Genomic DNA, 19,952 nt, shown 5'->3' on the forward strand with positions numbered 1-19,952 from the left:
AATCCATTTTCATGCATTTAAATTGATTCATTTGGCGTTTATTGATGTAATTAAGTAACTTGTGACTAGATACGAGCAAACTGGTGGTGGAATCAAGAGGTAAAGCTATAATTGAATCGTGAATTGTGTCTGTGGCATCGAGGTAAGTGTTTGGTCTAACCTTATCTTGAGGGATTAGGAGTTCTGTCCTATTTGCTATTTTCTTCTTGTTGAGTACGACGTATAGGCATGGTGACGAGTATCTATACATTGGTGTCGAGCATGACCGTGAGTCATATATTGTGATTTTCATGATTTCGTTGTATTATTCATGCCTTGGTGAAGATTTCTAACTGTTGTATAAAGTTTGTGGAAAGAATTGTCACCTATGAACATTAAGGTGAATTGTGAAGTAAGAGTGAGAAAAAGAAGAGATCATTATGTTGCCCCCTTGCTGGGGTATTGTTGAATTGTGGTTCCCTTGCATTGTGTTCTTAATTGATATTACGGATGCTTAGGTTGAGGATTCTTTGTGTTGGGTAGGGATTATGGGTATATCTGAGGTAGTTAGGTAACAGAATGAGGTTGGTTATAGCTGAGGTAGTTAGGTATCAGAATGAGGTTGGTTATAGCTGAGGTAGTTAGGTGTGGTGACGAGTTTGGTTATAGCTCAGGTGGTTAGATGTTGTAACGAGTTTGGTTATAGCTGAGGTAGTTAGGTGTGGTATCAAGTTTGGTTATAGTTGTTTCTCCCTAGCCGGGACGTGATTGCTTATGTTGTCGATTCCCTTTGCCGGGATAGTGTAGACCTTATTGATCTCTTGTAGGGAGTATGGATCGGGTTGCACGCCGCAACAATATTATATATGGATCGGGTTGCACGCCGCAACAATATTATAAGTGGATCGGATTTCACGCTGCAACAACATTATATATGGATCGGGTTGTACGCCGCAACAATATTATAAGTGGATCGGGTTTCACGCCGCAACAACATTATATATGGATCGGGTTGTACGCCGCAACAATATTATATATGGATCGGGTTGCACGCCGCAACAGTATTATATGTGGATCGGGTTGCACACCGTAACAAAGACATAATGAAATGGGAACGGGTGGTACGCCTACCACAAGATATAATAAAATGGGAGTGGGTGGTGCACCTACCAGAAGACAAGTGAAATGGGAGCGGGTGGCACGCCTGCCACGAGATATGAAAATAAAGTGAAATCTGCCTTTGTACCCTTTTTCGTGTTAGTGGGTGGTTTTGATTCCTTAATAATTCTCTTGATATTCTGTTTTACCTGCTATTCCCCGAAGCATGTTTTCCCCCTCCCAACTTTACATGTTTATTTTTGTATTTCTTTCCCGCTGTATATAATTGAACTGCACAGGTTTATTTGGTAGTCTGGTCCTAGCCTCGTCACTACTTTGACGAGGTTAGGCTAGGCACTTACCAGCACATGGGGTCGGTTGTGCTGATACTACACTCTGCACTCTTTTGTGCAGACCCTAGTGTTGTGGACTTCGGACCGCAGTGAGATTGCTCATTCTTGATCATCAGGCGACCCGAGGTAGTCTTGTAGGCGTCCGCAGGCCTTGGCGTCTCCTTCTATCTACTTTCCTGTTTCTTACATGTTTTTCTAGAAACAATGTTGTAATTAATTCTTTCAGACCTTTATTTATAGTATTCTTAGACCGTCTGTGAAACTGTGACACCAGTTCTGGGTAGTCGAGACTCGAACAGTTGTAATAGATATTCATGTTCAGATGGCTTATTGTTTTCTTCCGCTTATGTTATATTCCATTTCTTAAATTTTATTTCTTCATAATTGCTAAAGAGAATAAAATTGGTAAAAATGTAGATGGTTCAATAATTGGCTTGCCTAGCTCACATTAGTAGGCGCCATCACGACTCCCGAGGTGGGAATTCCGAGTCATGACACATAGCCGGGGCCTTGTTACCGGCATTGTCATAGCACTCTCTTGTTTCTACTAGAGGTTCCGTAGATATAGTGTGGGTTGTACTTTATTTTGGAAAAGTTAAACTAAAAGTGTGGTAATTGTATCACATGTTCCACTTCAAACTATGATTGTGTAGTGTAGTATTTTGGAGACTTGTTAATGACGTAACTAGTGGCAAGGAACTGGTGTTGTTCACATGGCCTTTTACTGTCAAATTAATGAATGATTCTTCTCTTTATTCATGGGTGAGTTGAGTATATGACATTGTTTAGGCTTTCTCAACCGAGGTATCTCGATTGAGCGCCGGTCACGCTCCCCCAAGGTCGGGGCATGATAATTTTGAAGACTAACAAGACTTTTTAATTGAATTATCCCTAAAATAATTAAGAGTATTAAGTTCACCCGAATGTGGCTTACTTCAATCCTATCACTGGGTAGAATCTATAAAATGAGGGTTAATGACTCAAGTTTAATTAATCGTTCAGAACCCGAGTTTACCTATTCCAAGATTAATTCGAAGTTAATGCACGAGTCCTAAGGCTAGCTAATTCCTTTGGAAACATTAAATGACAAAATAATTAAAGAAATAATTAACTCCCTTCATAATTAATAAGAATCATTCAATACATAAGCATAACAAAAGATTTAATCCATCCAAACTTTCTAAGTGAATATTTCCATAAATAAGTTTCAATTATTGGAATAAATAATAACACTTAGATATTCAATACAAATAAAGGAATTGATGAAATGAGTAAAAAGGGTAAGAAAATCTCATCCAAAGTCTTCAAATCTTCAACTCCCAAGTGTGGTGTAAGAACCCTGTCTCCAAGACTTGTGTTTTCTATCTAAAATACCAACGATCTCTTCTAAATGAATTGGTCTAGTATTTAATGGTTTGGTAGCCAAAAATTTGAAATGCCCATTTAGTCCAGGTTCTGCCAGTTAATAAACTTCACGATTGTGAAGAGAAGCACTGCGATTGCAGTGAACAACTTCTGCAAAGGAACGCGATTGCGTGCTACCTATTGTGTTCGCGCAACACATTTTACTAGCCACTAACCAGGATTTCCCGCATTGCATTTGTGTAACGGTCTTTGCGTTCGCGATAGTCACCTTCCAGGTTGACCGCGATCAAATCATTCTACCTCGCGATCGCGTATAGTACTTGACTAGCCACAAATCAGCTCTTCCTTCTTCTCGTGTGCAGTCCGTCCTTCACATTTGTGATGGTCACTTTCCTGGATGTTCACGATTATATTAGAACCCTTCGTGATCACTAAGATCAAAGAGTGTCAGCATACAATTTCTCCATTTTAACTCATAATACCAATAAAGCACATTACATCATGTATCCAGCAAATCCCTTGCTCGAATCATCCTCAAGTAATCCTCTTCAAGTCATAACTAGTCCACAAGTATGCCTTAGTCAAAAACTAATATAACACAAGACCATGAGATTCAATTATCAATAGTATACTCTTCTACTTCGCTTGAAGCCACAGAACACATAATCTAATGACCCACAATACTCTTCCTTTATAATTGCCATGATCTCACACTATCATCTAGTTAAATCTACTCATAAGACCATGTAGTTATAACGACCCGGCTGATCGTTTTGAGTATTTTTACCCCAGTTCCCCTATTTGATGCTTTACTTATGTGTGTTTGCGGTTATGCGACTTGTGGGAGTGGTTGGTTTGGGTTCGGGGGAAGTTTTGGAGTGAATTAGGACAATTAGTCCCAAGGATGGAGGCTTAAGTTGAAAGGGTTAATCAGAGCTTGACTTTTGTATAAAAGATCCTAGAATGGAGTTTTGATAGTTCCAATAAATTCGTATGGTGATTTTGGACTTAGGCGTATGTCCGAATTTGGATTTGGAGGTCCGTAGGTTGATTTGAAGTTTTTTGGCGAAAGTTAGAAAGTTGGAGGTTTAGAAGGTTGAGAAGTTTGATGGAGATTTCTCATAGTTTTGATGTTGTTTTTAGTGTTTTGAGGTCTCAAGCAGGTTCGTGTAATGTTTTAGGATTGGTTGGTGTGATTTGACAGGGTCCCAGGGGCCTCGGGTGTGTTTTGGATGGGTTTCAGACCATTTCTCTATGTGTGGGAATGCTGATCTAATGTCCGATGCCTTCTTCATTGTGATCGTGACACTTGGGACACATTCGCGAAGCACCTTTTTGGTAGTAGGTGTTTTTTCTCTATGTATTCGCATAAGGTAGATCGCGTTTGTAGAGCTTTGGCGAGGCAGTGAATTGTAATCGCGTACAAGGCTTTGCGTTCGCGTAAAAGGGGAGCCTAGAGGGGGTATGTCAGTTCAATACATTGCGTTCATGTAGGAATGGCGATGTTGGGCATCGCGTTTGTGACCAGAATATCGCATTCGCGAAAGAGGTTTTGGCAGCTGGAGGATTTTATTCTTCGCCATCACGAAGGTGTTCCCACGATTGCCAAAGGTATGCCTAGGTAGAATGTTTTAATACTCTATTTCGAGGGTTGAGTCATTATATCACATTTTGAGTTAGATAGCTCGGTTTTGGGCGATTTTGGTGGGAATTTTCATTTGGATCCGGACTCGGGTCGTCTAGAGGTTGATTCACGCAGGAAGGGCTTGTTAGAGGAGTGATTTGGCTTGCTTGAGGTATGTATCCTACCTAATGTTGATTGAGGCACTAGTTGTATGAGTTATTTGTGATAGCTACATGCTATGGGTGGCACATATGCGTGGATTGAGCCCATATGCATGCACCAGGGTATTATTTATGCTTAGGGTAGATCTTAGGCTCATATATGCCTTCATTTGATTTCTAATTTTCATGCGGTGATGTTTTCTCTTATTTGTACCCCTCTATGAGATATCTGTACCATATTGAGATTACTTTGAGGTTATTCTCCTAATTCACGCAGGAAGGGCATGTTATTTATACCAGTCCATGAATATGAAACTTGATAATCATTGATCATATACATGTATTCTTGTTTATTTGATTTCTATGCATTATGATCTGAATTGATAGCATGTGACCATGCGAGGCGGATGGTGATTATTGGCATGTGAGTTGTTTGTTCGATTGGTATTACTGGCACGTGAGTTGTCCGTGCGGATCTAGATATTGATATTATTAACACGTGAGTTGTCCGTGCAGTGTGTGGATATGGATCCATCCCCTAAGATCACCCTCTCGTGTTTCTCTCTTGATAGTGTATATGCGAATTGAAGAAAACTGATCAGTGGTTTGGTACAGTTATGGAAATTCTGAGAAAATCTAGCCAATGTTGTTTGCTTGTTGCATCTCATCCTTACTTGCAATTTTCATGATTATTTACGTAATATACTTGCATATCATTTTTATATGCCGGATCATTGATTGAGTAGAGTACTTGAGTAAATGTGGTCACCAAGGTGGTTTTACCCATGATTTCATGATTTGATCATATTACTGCTTTGTACTTGTTAAATTATTAACCGTACGGGTTATAGCAAGTATCATTTATAATTATTTCTTCTTTTACCTCACCGAGGTTAGTTATGATACTTTCTGCGTATATAGGGTTGGTTGTACTCATGCTACACTATGCCCTTAATTGCGCAAATCTAGGTGTTGGACCCAGTCATCAGTAGCAGAGTTACTTGTTAAGCTGATCATCGAGAGACAAGGTAGAACTGCATTCTCGACTGCAGTCTTGGCATCTCTTTTTTGATTTACTATTTTGTTTATTTCAGACAGTATTGTACTTGGCCATTTCAGACTTGTATTTCTGTATTAGAGCTCATGACTCTGTATTTACTAGTTCTGGGGGATTTATCATGTATTGGTACTATTATGCTATACTAAGGATTTTGACTTATGTTATTTCTATCATGTCTGCTATTATGGTTCATTATTGTTATGTCTGTCTTGCCTAGAAAGTGTGTTAGGCACCATCACGACTGGTTAGGGTTTTGGGGTAGCGACAACAACACTAGTCATCACACCTTCCAAATCAACCACCAAGTGCATACTCATCCTCCTGATAGCCGTGCAAACTTCCTCAATTGATCAAAACTCTAACCATAGCACATGTATTCTGCTGGATAGAAGGAAAACCTTCATAGAAAACTCATTATAATGACCCGACCGGTCGTTCTGACCTTTAGCATTCCATTCGGCGGTTTGAGACTTTAAGTGGCTTCATAAATTGTACTATGAATCACTTGTATGGTTAGTTTCGATATTCGTAAGGTTTAGGATTGATTTAGAAGAATGATCCTTAATTTGGAAGTTTAAGTTAAAGAGTTGACCAAGGTTTGCCTTTTGAGTAAACAACCTCAGATTAGTTGATTGATGGTTCCAATAGGATTTATGGTGATTTTGGACTACGACATATGCTCGCATTTGGGATTTGGATGTTTTTAGAAGGTTTTGGTTCTATTTGTCAAAAAATTAGCAATTTAAAGAATTGGATAATTCATAGGTTTGATCCGAAGTTGACTTTGGTGTTACCAGACTCCTATTGTGGTTTTGACACCTTGGATAGGTTCATTTTGTTGATTGGAACTTGTGTGCAAAGTTTGATTGTAATCCGGAATGTCTAAGCGTGTTTCTGACTCATTTAGCGAAGCTGAAGGTTTGGAAGTTATGGGATGGATTTTGATCTTCGATTATTGGTTTTGATGTTATTTGCAGTATTTTGGGCTTTTGGATAAGTTTAGATAATGTATTTTGACATGTATTTTGGATCAGTTTAGTTTGAATTGTTGGTTTCTGATGCAGTTGATGTGCTTTGCGATCACGAAGGGATGATAGAGTTCATGTATTGTACATTGGGAGCTGGGGGCTTTGTGATTTGCATTTGTATGGCTAGTCATGCATTCACAATGTGTTGGCAGAATTGTCTGCATCCTTGGAGGTGTGTATGCATTCGTGTATAGGAAGAGCGTGGCTGGGTACTTGGTATTTGCGTTCGTAGGGTGGGTGACACATTCGTGTTGTGTTTGAGCTGGGTGAGCTTCGCGATCACGAGGCAATTTTTGCGATCGCACTGAAGGATTTGAGAAGTGTAGATTTTTGCTTTGCGAACGAGCAAGAGAGGCTGCATTTGCAAAGGGTACTTCTGGGTTGATTACTTAAGTTGCAATTTTCGGGACTTATGCCTATTCTTTCATATTTTGATCCTTAGACATTGAGAGAAGGAGATTTTGAAGAGCTACATCGGAACTAAGTAATTTTCACTTGGATTTAGCTATGTATCTTAATTTCCCATAGATTTTAACCCCTAAAACATGGAATTATAAAGTAAAATTTTGTGATTTTTATCTACAACTTAAGAGGGTATAATTTGGGGATTTGGAGGTCGATTGGACCCAATTTTGGATTCTAATCACGTATTTGGACTCATAGAGCTATGGCTAGTGGGGATCTACCCCTTGACTTGGGTTTTGACTATGTGGGTCGGGCTACACTTCTGTTGACTTATGGGGATTTAATTAAATATTAAAACTTTATTATTTGGAATTAATTCCTATGGTTTTGTTTGACGTTATTGAGTTGTATTCTAATAGATCCAAGTCATTTGGAGTTGGATTTGAAAGGAAACATGGTTTGTTGTTGATTAAAGCTTGTCGGGTGGAGGTAAGTCTCTTGTCTATCCTTGTAAAAGGAAATTCTCCCCATAGATGATCTATATGCTACTTGTTGCTTGATTTAGGAGCCATGTATATGCGAAGTGACGAGCGTATATGCGTAGATAGGTCATGCCCATATTCGCTAAATATTTGGCTAATGATTATGATGTGTTTAGACTATGTAATCCTTATTCATGTTCTATTGATTCCATGACTACATGATGACTTGAAATTGTGGATTAGAAACATGCTTATGGTTATAACTTGATAAGTTGGGCATAAATGACTCTTTTTCCATACTGAACTTCTTTGGCGAGCCGTGGTCATATACTTATTTTATTGATTCATGATTCGGTGGTTAAATGGCTTATCTCACTCATGATAAATATTAAGATATGACTTTTTAACGATGAAATTGCTTATTGAATAATTGAGATGAATTGAATTGCATGATTAACCATAACCATCTTTTAGCCTTACGTGTTTTTATCTGCATTTTGTTATTATGATTCGGTGCCTTTTTATTATGTTGTTTGATACATATATCTATGAGTTTGAGGGTTGAATATCGTAAAAATGAGAATTTTGGCACCACGAAATTATGAGCGGATATTGGTTATTGATGATGTTGTGTGGATTGGGTGGCATGCTGCCACGGGTATATATGAGGATCGGGTGGCACACGGCCATGGGTATATGTATGGATCGGATGGAGCACAGTAATGGGTATAGGTACAGATTGGGTAGCACGCAGCCATGGGAATATTGTGGATGGATTGCATGCCGCAACCATATTATATTTTCAATCAGGTTGCACGCCGCAATAGACGTTGCTTGGATTGGTACCTTCCTTCTGGAGTCAGGTGATCACCCATGTTACCTTGGGCCCTATGAGCGTAGGCACTAAGGTTGGTGCTACTTTGGACACTTGCCCAGTGTCAGATATGTGTATGTATATGGATTTGTGTTGTTAGATTCGCTTTTAGATTGTGAGCATGCACTCATATCCTCACTCATGAAATGGCTATTAAAAATATTTTATAGCAGTTGACTAACTCATATTGTGATTTTGAAGGATTGAGATGATTGATATTGTATTATCCACCTTGTTTGAGCATGCATTGGTAGTTTAGACTCACGTCGTGACTCTTATATTATACGTGATTGTTGATAGATTTGTATCATGATTGTGGAAAGAACTAAGATGATTGTTGTTGTGTTCTATCTCCTTGATTAAGAGCATGTCTAAATTTCAATATTATTATGGTTCTATTGGCAGGCCTGATTGAAGATAACATGCTTTATTTCATGCTCTATTCATACTTCATATGTTTATTGAGTTGTTAGTAGGTGTTAGAGTCGACCCCTCGCTACTACTTCCTCGAGGCTAGACTTGATACTTACTGGGTAAGGTGGTTTTGCACTCATACTACAATTTTGCACGGTTTTGTCCAGGTTCTGATATTGGTATTTGCAGTACCCCTTAAGCTGAGTAGAAGTGTTATTGCGGACTTCGTGGTGAGCTACTTGACATGACCCGATTCACAGCACAAGAAGACCCCTTTCCCTACTTATCTATTTCTCTCTATGTATTTCTTTTTCGGACATATGTACTTGTTCATTTGGTTCAAGTTGCTCTTATTAGATGCTCGTATGTAGTGACACCGGTCTTGGGCATTATAAATGGTTGTGGTTGTGTTTAGACCTTGTCATTGATTGTGTATTTATGATATTAAATTGAGATTTAATCAACATTGTTATTTATATCATGACACATTCAAATGACTTAATAATTGGTATCTATCGTTGTTGTTGTATGTTGGATTGCCTAACGAGCGGGTTAGGCACCATCACGACATTTGGTGGGATTTTGGGTCATGAACCTCATAAGAATCATACAACATCAAACCCTCTCAGAGGAGATAACCCACTTGCTTAGCCTCAAACCAACATCTCCCTATTACCCCACCATGGTCAAAACCACTTATGCAATCAATTAATCTTCCTAAATCTACATTCGTCAACATGATAAAAGAATCTACTTCATTCCACAAGTGAACAACTGAAAGGTTCATCAACACACTCACAAATCAAGATTTCATTGCACATCCAGATGATAATCAAACATCCATATCCCTTCGCATCCAAATAAAATCCTTCTCATCGCATCCACAGTATCTAAGATAAGTCCTTAGTCACATTATGCTCACCACACAATTATCTTGCAACTCACTCAGCCATCAAACCCACTCTTAGGGACACTATCTGACATAAAAGTCCAAAGGCACATACTCACAGAACTTACTACCGAATCCAAGATGCAGTCTAACCCTGGCCTCAAGTTCTCCAAACTAGTCTACCTTCATAACACAAAAATACATCTCGCACCTCATCCAATAAATCACAAGTTGTCGGTGCACAACTTATACCGAGTGCTCAATATCACATATGAGTGCATGAAAAGAAGTCAAGGATATAAGCTTCAAGATGAATCGATGTTGAACGATAAGGAAAAAAAGAAGGTAAAGTTTCCTAGATGCCTTGTAGCCTATCGAAGATAAGACTTCACCAACTGATTCGCAAGACTCTACCAGACATTTTCTCATGATTCGTGGAACCTATGAACCTAGAGCTTTGATACCAACTTTTCATGAACCAAAATCTCTCGAAGTCGTGATGGAACCTAACCCAACCTGCTAGATAAGCTAAAAAACAAATACCACAACTCAAATGAAATATCATCAATAGTCAATGAATAGAATAGTTGAATTCAATACAATATCCCAAGGTCTGGTAGTACAAGTCATGAGCTACTAAGATTTAGAACAGAACTCTAGTAAAAATAAATGGTGCGACCTCTATTTAAAATTACATCAAGAGAATTGTAAGTCCTAAACTACCATGAACAAGTGGTAGCTTAAATTTGGATCGCTTGTATAACTCAAATGCTGGCCTTCATCATCTATAGCAGCTCAGCTCGAAGAACTGGACGCAAGGTACAGAAGTGTAGTATGAGTACAACTGACCCGATACACTCAATAAGTATCCCGACTAACCTTGGTGAAGTGGTGACGAGGTTTTAGGTAAAATATACTCACTTTACATAACCTTTACAGATCAATAACATATACATGTACCCAACAACAATATCAAAATCTAGGCATGAAACACAAGTATAACTAATCATCGCATATAGAGAAGATGTGCGTATGTCTTATAACAGTTCAATATATAGAGAAGATATGCCTAACATTATGAAATTATCAATGATTGCATATAGAGAAGATATGCATGAAATATCAAATAACGTTACACGGATCAACATATAGAGAAGATATATACCATGAGTCATTTAATCAATTACAGGAGCATATAGAAAATATATGCATAAAAGGCATGCGTACATTCCAGAGCTAGCATATAAAGAAGATATGCAATAAAACGCATGTATACATCCAAGGATTTTACAAATAGAGAAGAGATGAAAAGTCCAACCAATGATCAATTTCCCATAATCCATGTCAACCAGAAACCCATCGATTTCTCACAACCTACATGTATGCCATTTAGAGAGAAACATGAGAAAGAGACCTTATGGAGATAAATCCTTATCCACATGCTGCATGGACAACTCACGTTCCAATAATAACAATTGCACAAACAACTCATGTGTTGCATGGACAATCACGTGCCAATAGTTATAATGACTCGATCAGTTATTTTTCTTTCTAGAACCTTGTTCACCTATTTAAGACTCCCCATATATTATTTTCCTATTTTATGACTTGCAGGAGTGGTCGGTTTGGTTTTGGAAGGGTTCAGGTTGAACTCGAAATACTTAGTTCCATAATAGTGGCTTAAGGTGGCAAAGTTTGACTTAGATCAAAACTTTGAATAAACGAACTCGGAATCAGGATTTGGAGGTTCTAGTGGGTTCATATGGTTATTTTGGACTTGGTCATATGTTCGGATCAAGTTCAGGTAGTCCAGGAGTGTTTCAATGCTTATTGTTGGAAGTTGGCATTGTGAAGGTTTTAGAGTTTTCTAAGTTTTACTTGGGGTGGACTTTGGTGTTATTGGACCCTGTTTGGCATTCCAAGACTACTAGTAGGTTTGTTTTTCTATATTGGACTTGTGTGTGAAATTTGGTGTTATTCTGAGTTGTCTAAGTATGATTCGTCGCATTCGGAGTTTGTTGAAAAATGTTTGAAGTTTAGAAGTTGATTAGTTTTGTTTGGGGTGCGATTCTTGGTTGCAATGCTATTTTATATGTTTTGAGACCTTGAGTAGGTCCAAATTATGTTTATGGAGTTGTCAGTATAATTGGATAGGGTACCGAATGGATCGGGTGAGTTTTGGACCATCCGGAGCATGTACAAAGTTGGCATATGTTTTGCTGGTGCTGGTGTGCTTTGCGATCGCGAAGAAGGTCCTGCTATCATGAAGAAGCAATTTGGACGGTGGTAGTTGTTTCTCTTCGCGAACACGAAGCCGGTCACACGAATGCAGTTGATGTCTTGGCTCCTTTTCACAAATGCGGAGGAGCCTATACGAACATGAAGGAGGAAGAGGATGGGGAGGCCTGACAGGCTTTGGCCTACGCAAATGCGGCAGTGGGTCCACGAATGCAAAGGTTTTGTAGGAGCGTTCTTCGCGAATATGACAATGTCTTTGCGAATGCGGAGAAGGATTTCTAGGTAGGGCCAGCGTTGGCTACCACGACGGTGCTTCCACGATCGCAAAGAGGAAGGACCTTGGCAGAATATAAGTTTCATTTAGGGCCTTAGGCACATTTCATCATACTCCCTATTGGCTCTAGCAATTTGGAGGCTTTTTGTAGGGCCATTTTCATCATGTGTCATTAGGTAAGAGATTTATACTCATTGTGAGCTAAATACATGAACTATATGGGGATTTTAACATGGAAAATAATAGAATTTTAGGCTTTTGGGTGGAGAACCTTGAAGTAAAAAAAATATTTGACCACGAAATTGGTTATAGAATTAGATATAAATTATGTATTTGAATTTGTAACACTGTGGGAAATATATTGTCATTACCCAAACTTGGGGAGGCGTGGCTGGCACTCGGTGTCGTGCTGGCCCGAGCGAACTACTTTGTAACTCATGATCATCCGACCAAAACTATAACATACATAGGTCGAGTTGGCTGAACACATTCCTTTTGTAACTATCATGGGCCAAAATGGCCACAACTCATAATGTACAATTGCAGGTGGGCAAATACTATATCAATGAACCAACGTTCTTAAAACATGAATACATGTGGGCCGTCAAGGCTTCTGACATACTATACAAAATGAACCTTTATTTCTACAAAGCCTTAAAGATTATTAGACATCAAATGTGATAAGGCCCCGGCCTACCCATAAGTTCGTAGAATAACTCGAACACGATGACTTATAGACTCGGCGGCACTCCAAATGAAGTGGAGTCTTACCGATCCTTCACTGAATGTTAACCTCGTCTACTATAAGGGCTCCTCAAACTGATAACCTATACCTACAGGCATGAATGCAGCGTCCACAACAAAAGGAAATTAGTACGAATAATGTACCGAGTATGTAAGGCATGTAAATCAATATATAAAGGACATGAAAGAAACATAGAGTAAAGGACTCAACCTGAAAGTATGGATAGCTCCGTAAATCATGAAATATCTGTAATGTCATGAATATGCATATGAATGCTATATAATACATAGGTCTGTGTGCACATAATATCATCAAGCCTTTGAGGGCATCCCATCATATCATATCGGCCACTGTGGGAGAAATCATCAACGTATACTAGCTGATCAAGTGGTGGTGCGTATATAACGCCATAACCTTTTCCCGTATCCTATATACATATAATATATACGTATATAATGCCATCTAGTCATGGGTCAATATACATGTATAAATAAATGCAATGCATAATGAAGTAAGTCTATAAGATCTCTCGGAAAGTAATAGGATCAATATGATTTCGAATAAACTTTATCAAAATACGTATTTACTGATACCCCTAATACTCCTATGAATAGAGTCATGTATGAAAATTGTGCATTTGCTCGTTTCGTTTATATCATATGGATCATGACAAAAGGAAAGAAGGGATAGACTTAACATACCTTTAACACCAACTTTCTACTTGTATCCATGAACAATCTCCTCCACGCCTCAATCTTATATGCCAAAACTAGTCTTCTTCCACCTTACTTCACTACGAAAAAGTCTCCAATTTGCTCTTATCCAGACGAAATCGATTTGGGTATAACATCTATGTTGTTTTCTGAATTTGCCTCAATCATAGAACTTAGTATCCATTTTGTAGAGAAGGAATATGGGTTATCTCCTTAAAATGGAGGAGAGCGTTGGTTTTACACAATTAAATCATGGACTACTATGCACAAAAGTGAAAGTTATGTTGTTGCCTCCATTTGCCTCCATCCTAGACCTTTGTGACACTTAAAGATAAATTTCCTCCCACTCCTCAGATATGGAATATATCACTATTTAAATCTGCATAACTTGCTAATGAACACTAGTTCAGTTTAACACATGAATAACTAACTTTAGTAAGATAATGAATTTGGACTCCACATAACAAAATGTGGGCCCCCCAAGATGAATACACCTAATAAAGCACTTTAACTCCTAAGAAGCCACCTACTAACTTATAATGCTTAGTCATTATAGCTACTTACACGTGGATGGATGCCCACACAATAATTATCTACTAATTAATATATTAATATTCCACCAAAATCCAATGTTTAACTAATTAGCCACATAATAATTTCTAGGTCTCATTTCACTTAAATACTAGTATACTTCATTTACCTTACTCAAATATACTTTACTATAATGGTCATGTGGTGTATCATATAACACTAATCCATAAATATGGGATATTATAGATTGGATAGTATTTTATCCCAAAATATCAAACTTCGGCGATACTCAATTTCTTCGATTCGTTTAACCTCTGACCTTCATAACACTTACTTACCACATGTTTGACATATCATAAATGCTTATAACCTCAAAAATGGTCTTTTCATTGAACTTATATCAATTATCTTATGACAAATCCAATGTTGAAAAGTACAGGATGTAACATCCTTCCCCCCTTTAAAATATTCGTCCTCGAATGTTAACTCTTAGAGATTTAGTAAATTTTCACTAGGGTCTCCTTTGTAAACTAAACTAGAACCCAAATTATATCTAAAGTCTCGACCACTCACAACCTTTTGTACTTGAGTATCTAATATCTTCTATACCTTTACTTTACTTTAATTTCAATCTCGCACCGTATTTTATGTCGCTTTCATAGCCTCCCTTCCACATAGGTGGAAATTACGCCATAAAGCTATACTATAATACCTACACCTATGGTGCGTACAAAATTCGGAAGAAGCTTCATACTGGCTTCTTACGACTAAGCTCTATGGCACGGTATGGAAACAAAAGAAGGGTAACATTTCCTAAATACCCTATAGCCTCTCAATTATAAGTGTGGCACGCAACACACCCATAAGTGAGACTCTACTAAGCATGACTTTGTTGACTTCGTAGCACACAACCTGCTCTGATTCCACTTTGTCACACCCCAAACCTTGGGAGGCGTGGCTGGCACCCGGTACCGCGCTGGCCTGAGCGAACCACTTTGTAACTCATGATCGTCCGACTAAAACTAGAATATATATAGGCCTTGATGGTTAAACTCAATCCTTTTGTAACTATCATAGGCCAACATGACCACAACTCATAATGTACAACTGTAAGTGAGCAAACACTATATCAATGAACCATTGTTCTTAAATCATGAATACATATGGGCCGTCAAGGCCTCTGACATACTGTATAAAATGAACCTCTTTGTCTACAAAGCCTCTAAGATTATTTGATATCAAATGGGATAAGGCCCCAGCCTACCCATAAGTTTGTTGCATAACTCGGCCACGATGACGTACAGACTCGGATGCACTCCGAATGAAGTGGAGTCTTATCGATCCTACGTAGAATGATAACCTCGTCTGGCTCGTCAAACTGATAACCGATGCCTGCAGACATGAATGAAGCGTCCACAATAAAAGGACATTAGTATAAATAATGTACCGAGTATGTAAGGCATGTAAATCAATATATAAAGGATAAGAAAGAAACATAGAGTAAATGATTCAACTTGTAAGTCTGGATAGCTTCGTAAACCATGAAATATCTATAATTTCATGCATATGCGTATGAATGTCATATAATGCATAGGTTTGTGTGTACATAACATCATCAAGCCTCTGAGGGCATCTCATCCTATCATATCAACCATTGTGGCAAAAATCATCAATGTATACCAACGGATCAGGTGGTGGTCCATATATAACAACATAACCTTTTCCCATATTCCATATACATATAATATACGTGTATATAACGACATATGGTCATGGGTCAATGTACATGTATAATGAATGCAATGCATAATGAAGTAAGTCTATAAGATCTCTCGGAAAGTAATAGGATCCATATGCTTTAGAATAAACTTTATCAAAATACGTAATTACTGAGACCCCTAGTACTCCTATGAATAGAGTCATGTATGCAAGTTGTGTGTTTGCTCGTTTCGTTTGTATCATATGGATCATGCCAAAACGAAAGAAGGGATAGCCTTAACATACCATTAACGCCAACTTTCTACTGGTATCCATGAACATTCTCTTCCACGCCTCAATCTTATATGACAAAACTAGTCTTCTTCCACCTTACTTCACTATGAAAAAGTCTCCAATTTGCTATTATCCGGAGAAAATCGATGTGTGTATAACATCTATGTCATTTTAAGTATTTGCCTTAATCATAGAACTTAGTATAATTTTTTTTGAGAAGGAATATGAGTTATCTCCTTAAAACTGGAGGAGGGACGTTGGTTTTACATAATTAAATCATGGACTACTATACACAAAAGTGAAAGTTACGTTGTTGCCTCCATTTGCCTCCATCCTAGACCTTTGTGACACTTAAAGATAAATTTCCTCCCACTCCTCAGATATGGAATATATCACTATTTAAATCTGCATAACTTGCTAATGAACACTAGTTCAGTTTAACACATGAATAACTAACTTTAGTAAGATAATGAATTTGGACTCCACATAATAAAGTGTGGGCCCCCCAAACATGAATACACCTAATAAAGCACTTTAACTCCCAAGAGGCTACCTACTAACTTATAATGCTTAGTCATTCTAGATACTTACACATGGATTGATGCCCACACAATAATTACCTACTAATTAATCTATTAATCTTCCGCCAAAATCTAATGTTTAACCAATTAGCCGCGTAATAATTTATAGGTCTCATTTTACTTAAGTACTAGTATAATTCATATACCTTACTCCAATATACTTCACTATCTTGGTCATGTGGTATATCATATAGCACTAATCAATAAATACGAGGTATTATAGATTGGATCGTATTTTATTTCAAAATGTCAAACTTTGCGATACTCAATTTCTTCGATTCGTTTACCCTCTGACCTTCATAGCACTTACTTACCACTTGTTTGACAAAACATTATACTTATAACCTCAAAAATAGTCTTGTAATTGAACTTATTTCAATTATCTTATGACAACTCCAACGTAGAAAAGTACACGATGTAACATCCTTCCCCCCTTTAAAACATTCGTTCTCGAATGTTAACTCTTACAAATTTATAAAATTTTCACTAGGGTCTCCTTTGTAATCTAAACTAGAACCCAAAGTATATTTGAAGCCTCGACTATTCACAACTTTTTGTACTTGAGTATCTCGTATCTTCTTTACCTTTACCTTACTTACCTTCCAATCTCGCACTGTATCTTCTGTCGCTTCCATAACCTCCCTTCCACATAGGAGGAAAGTACGCCTTAAAGCTCTACTATGATACTTGCACCTATGGTGCGTACAAAATCCGGCAGAAGCTTCATACTGGTTTCATACGACTAAGCTCTATAACACGATATGGAAACAAAAGAAGGGCAACATTCTTAAATGCCCTATAGCCTCTCAATTATAAGTGTGGTTCGCAACACACCCATAAGTGAGACTCTACTAGGCATGGCTTTGAAGACTTCCTAAGACATGACCTGCTCTAATACCACTTTTTCACGGCCCAAACCTGGAGAGGCATGGCTGGCACCTAGTGTCGTGCTGGCCCTAGCGAACCACTTTGTAACTCATGATCGTTCGACCAAAACTAGAACATACATAGGACCAGTTGGCTGAACTCATTCCTTTTATAACTATCATGGGACAACATGGCCACAACTCATAATGTACAACTGTAAGTGGGCAATACTGCATCAATGAACCATTGTTCTTAAAATATAAATACATATGGGGCCGTTAAGGCCTCTGACATAGATGACAAGGTGGCCAATGCATCGGCAAACTCATTCTGAATTCTAGGCACATGTCGGAATTCTATCTTCGTGAACCTCTTTCTCAATTCCTGCAAATGGTGTAGATATGGAAATATCTTGGAATTCTTAGTGGCCCATTCTCCTTGTACATGGTGCACGAGCAAATCTAAATCACCGATCACCACCAGCTCCTGAATGTTCATGTCGATTGCCATGTTGAGCCCTAGTATGCACACTTCATACTCTACCATATTGTTGGTGCAGGGAAATCTGAGTTTAGCAGATACCGGATAATATTGACACGTTTCTGATACCAAAACTGCTCCAATGCCCACTCCTCTGAAATTTGCAGCTCCATCAAAGAACATCCTCCAACCGTCGTATGCTTTGGTAATATCTTCTCTTATAAATGATACTTCTTCATCAGGAAAATACATCTCCAAAGGTTCGTATGCTCCTCCCACCAGATTTTCAGCGAGGTGATCTACCAATGCTTGCCCTTTGACCGCCTTTTGAGTTACGTAGATGATATCGAATTCACTTAACAGTATCTGCCACTTGGCCAACTTTCTAGTGGGCATGGGTTTCTGGAATACGTACTTCAGAGGGTCCATCCTGAATATGAGGTATGTAGTGCAGGCATAGAAGTAGTGCCTCAATTTCTGAGCTGTCCGGGTCAAAGCATAATAAGTGTGTTCAGGCAGAGAGTACCATGCTTCATAAGGTGTGAACTTCTTACTCAAGTAATATATGGCTTGCTCCTTTCTTCCTGTCTCGTCATGTTGTCCCAAAACACATCCGAAGGCTCCATCTAATGCAGATAGATAGAGCAGCAAAGGTCATCCTGGTTCTGGCGGGACCAAAATCGATGGTGTGGACAGGTACTCCTTGATCTTGTCAAAAACTTTCTGACAATCCTCTATCCAGCTTTTTCAGCATTTTTCCTCAGTATCTTGAAGATTGGTTCACATATGACTGTGGACTGTGCTATGAAGCGACTAATATAGTTGAGATGTCCTATGAAGCTTATCACATCCTTTTTGCTCTTAGGTGGTGGTAACTCCTGAATAGCCTTGACTTTAGATGGATCCAACTCGATCCCTCGACGACTGATGATGAATCCCAATAACTTTCCTGCGGGAACCCCGAATACACACTTGGCGGGAGTCAGTTTCAAATTGTACCTCCTTAGATTGTCAAAGAACTTTCTCAGGTTTGCTATGTGATTTGCGGCCCTTTTGGATTAGATAATGGCGTTGTCTACATACAACTCTATTTCTTTATGGATCATGTCATGGAAGATAGTTGCCATGGCTATCATGTAAGTGTCCCCAGCATTCTTCAGACCAAACGACATCATCTTGTAATAGTATACACCTCAAGGTGTAATAAAAGTTGTCTTCTCTGCATCTTCTTCATCCATCCAAACCTGGTGATAACCCACGAAGCAATTTACAAAGGATCGGAGTTCATGCTTGGCGCAATTATTGATTAGGATGTGTATATTTGGCAGTGGGAAGTCATCGTTGGGACTTGCTCTGGTTAAATCCTGATAGTCAACATATACTCTGACCTTCCTATCCTTCTTCGAAACTGGCACAATGTTAGCTAACCAGGTTGGGTACTCAACCACCCTGAGAACTTTGGCTTTGATCTACTTGGTAACTTCCTCCTTGATTTTCAAGCTCATGTCTGGTTTGAACTTTCTGAGTTTCTGTTTTACTGGCAGACATATGGGATTGGTAGGCAGCTTGTGAGCCACTATGGATGTGCTCAAATCGGTCATGACATCATACGACCATGAGAAAATATCATCATACTCTTTTAGGAAGTGACTGTACTCTTCCTTCTCTGTTGGTGACAAGTGAATGCTGATGCGAGTCTCCTTGACGGTCACGGCGTCTCCCAAATTTACTGCTTTGGCCTTGCCCAAATTGGAATTAGGCTTATTCTCAAAGTTTTCAACCTCCCTAACAATTTCCTT

This window comes from Nicotiana sylvestris, chromosome 8, assembly GCF_000393655.2.
Source record: "Nicotiana sylvestris chromosome 8, ASM39365v2, whole genome shotgun sequence".
Classification (NCBI taxonomy): Eukaryota; Viridiplantae; Streptophyta; class Magnoliopsida; order Solanales; family Solanaceae; genus Nicotiana; species Nicotiana sylvestris.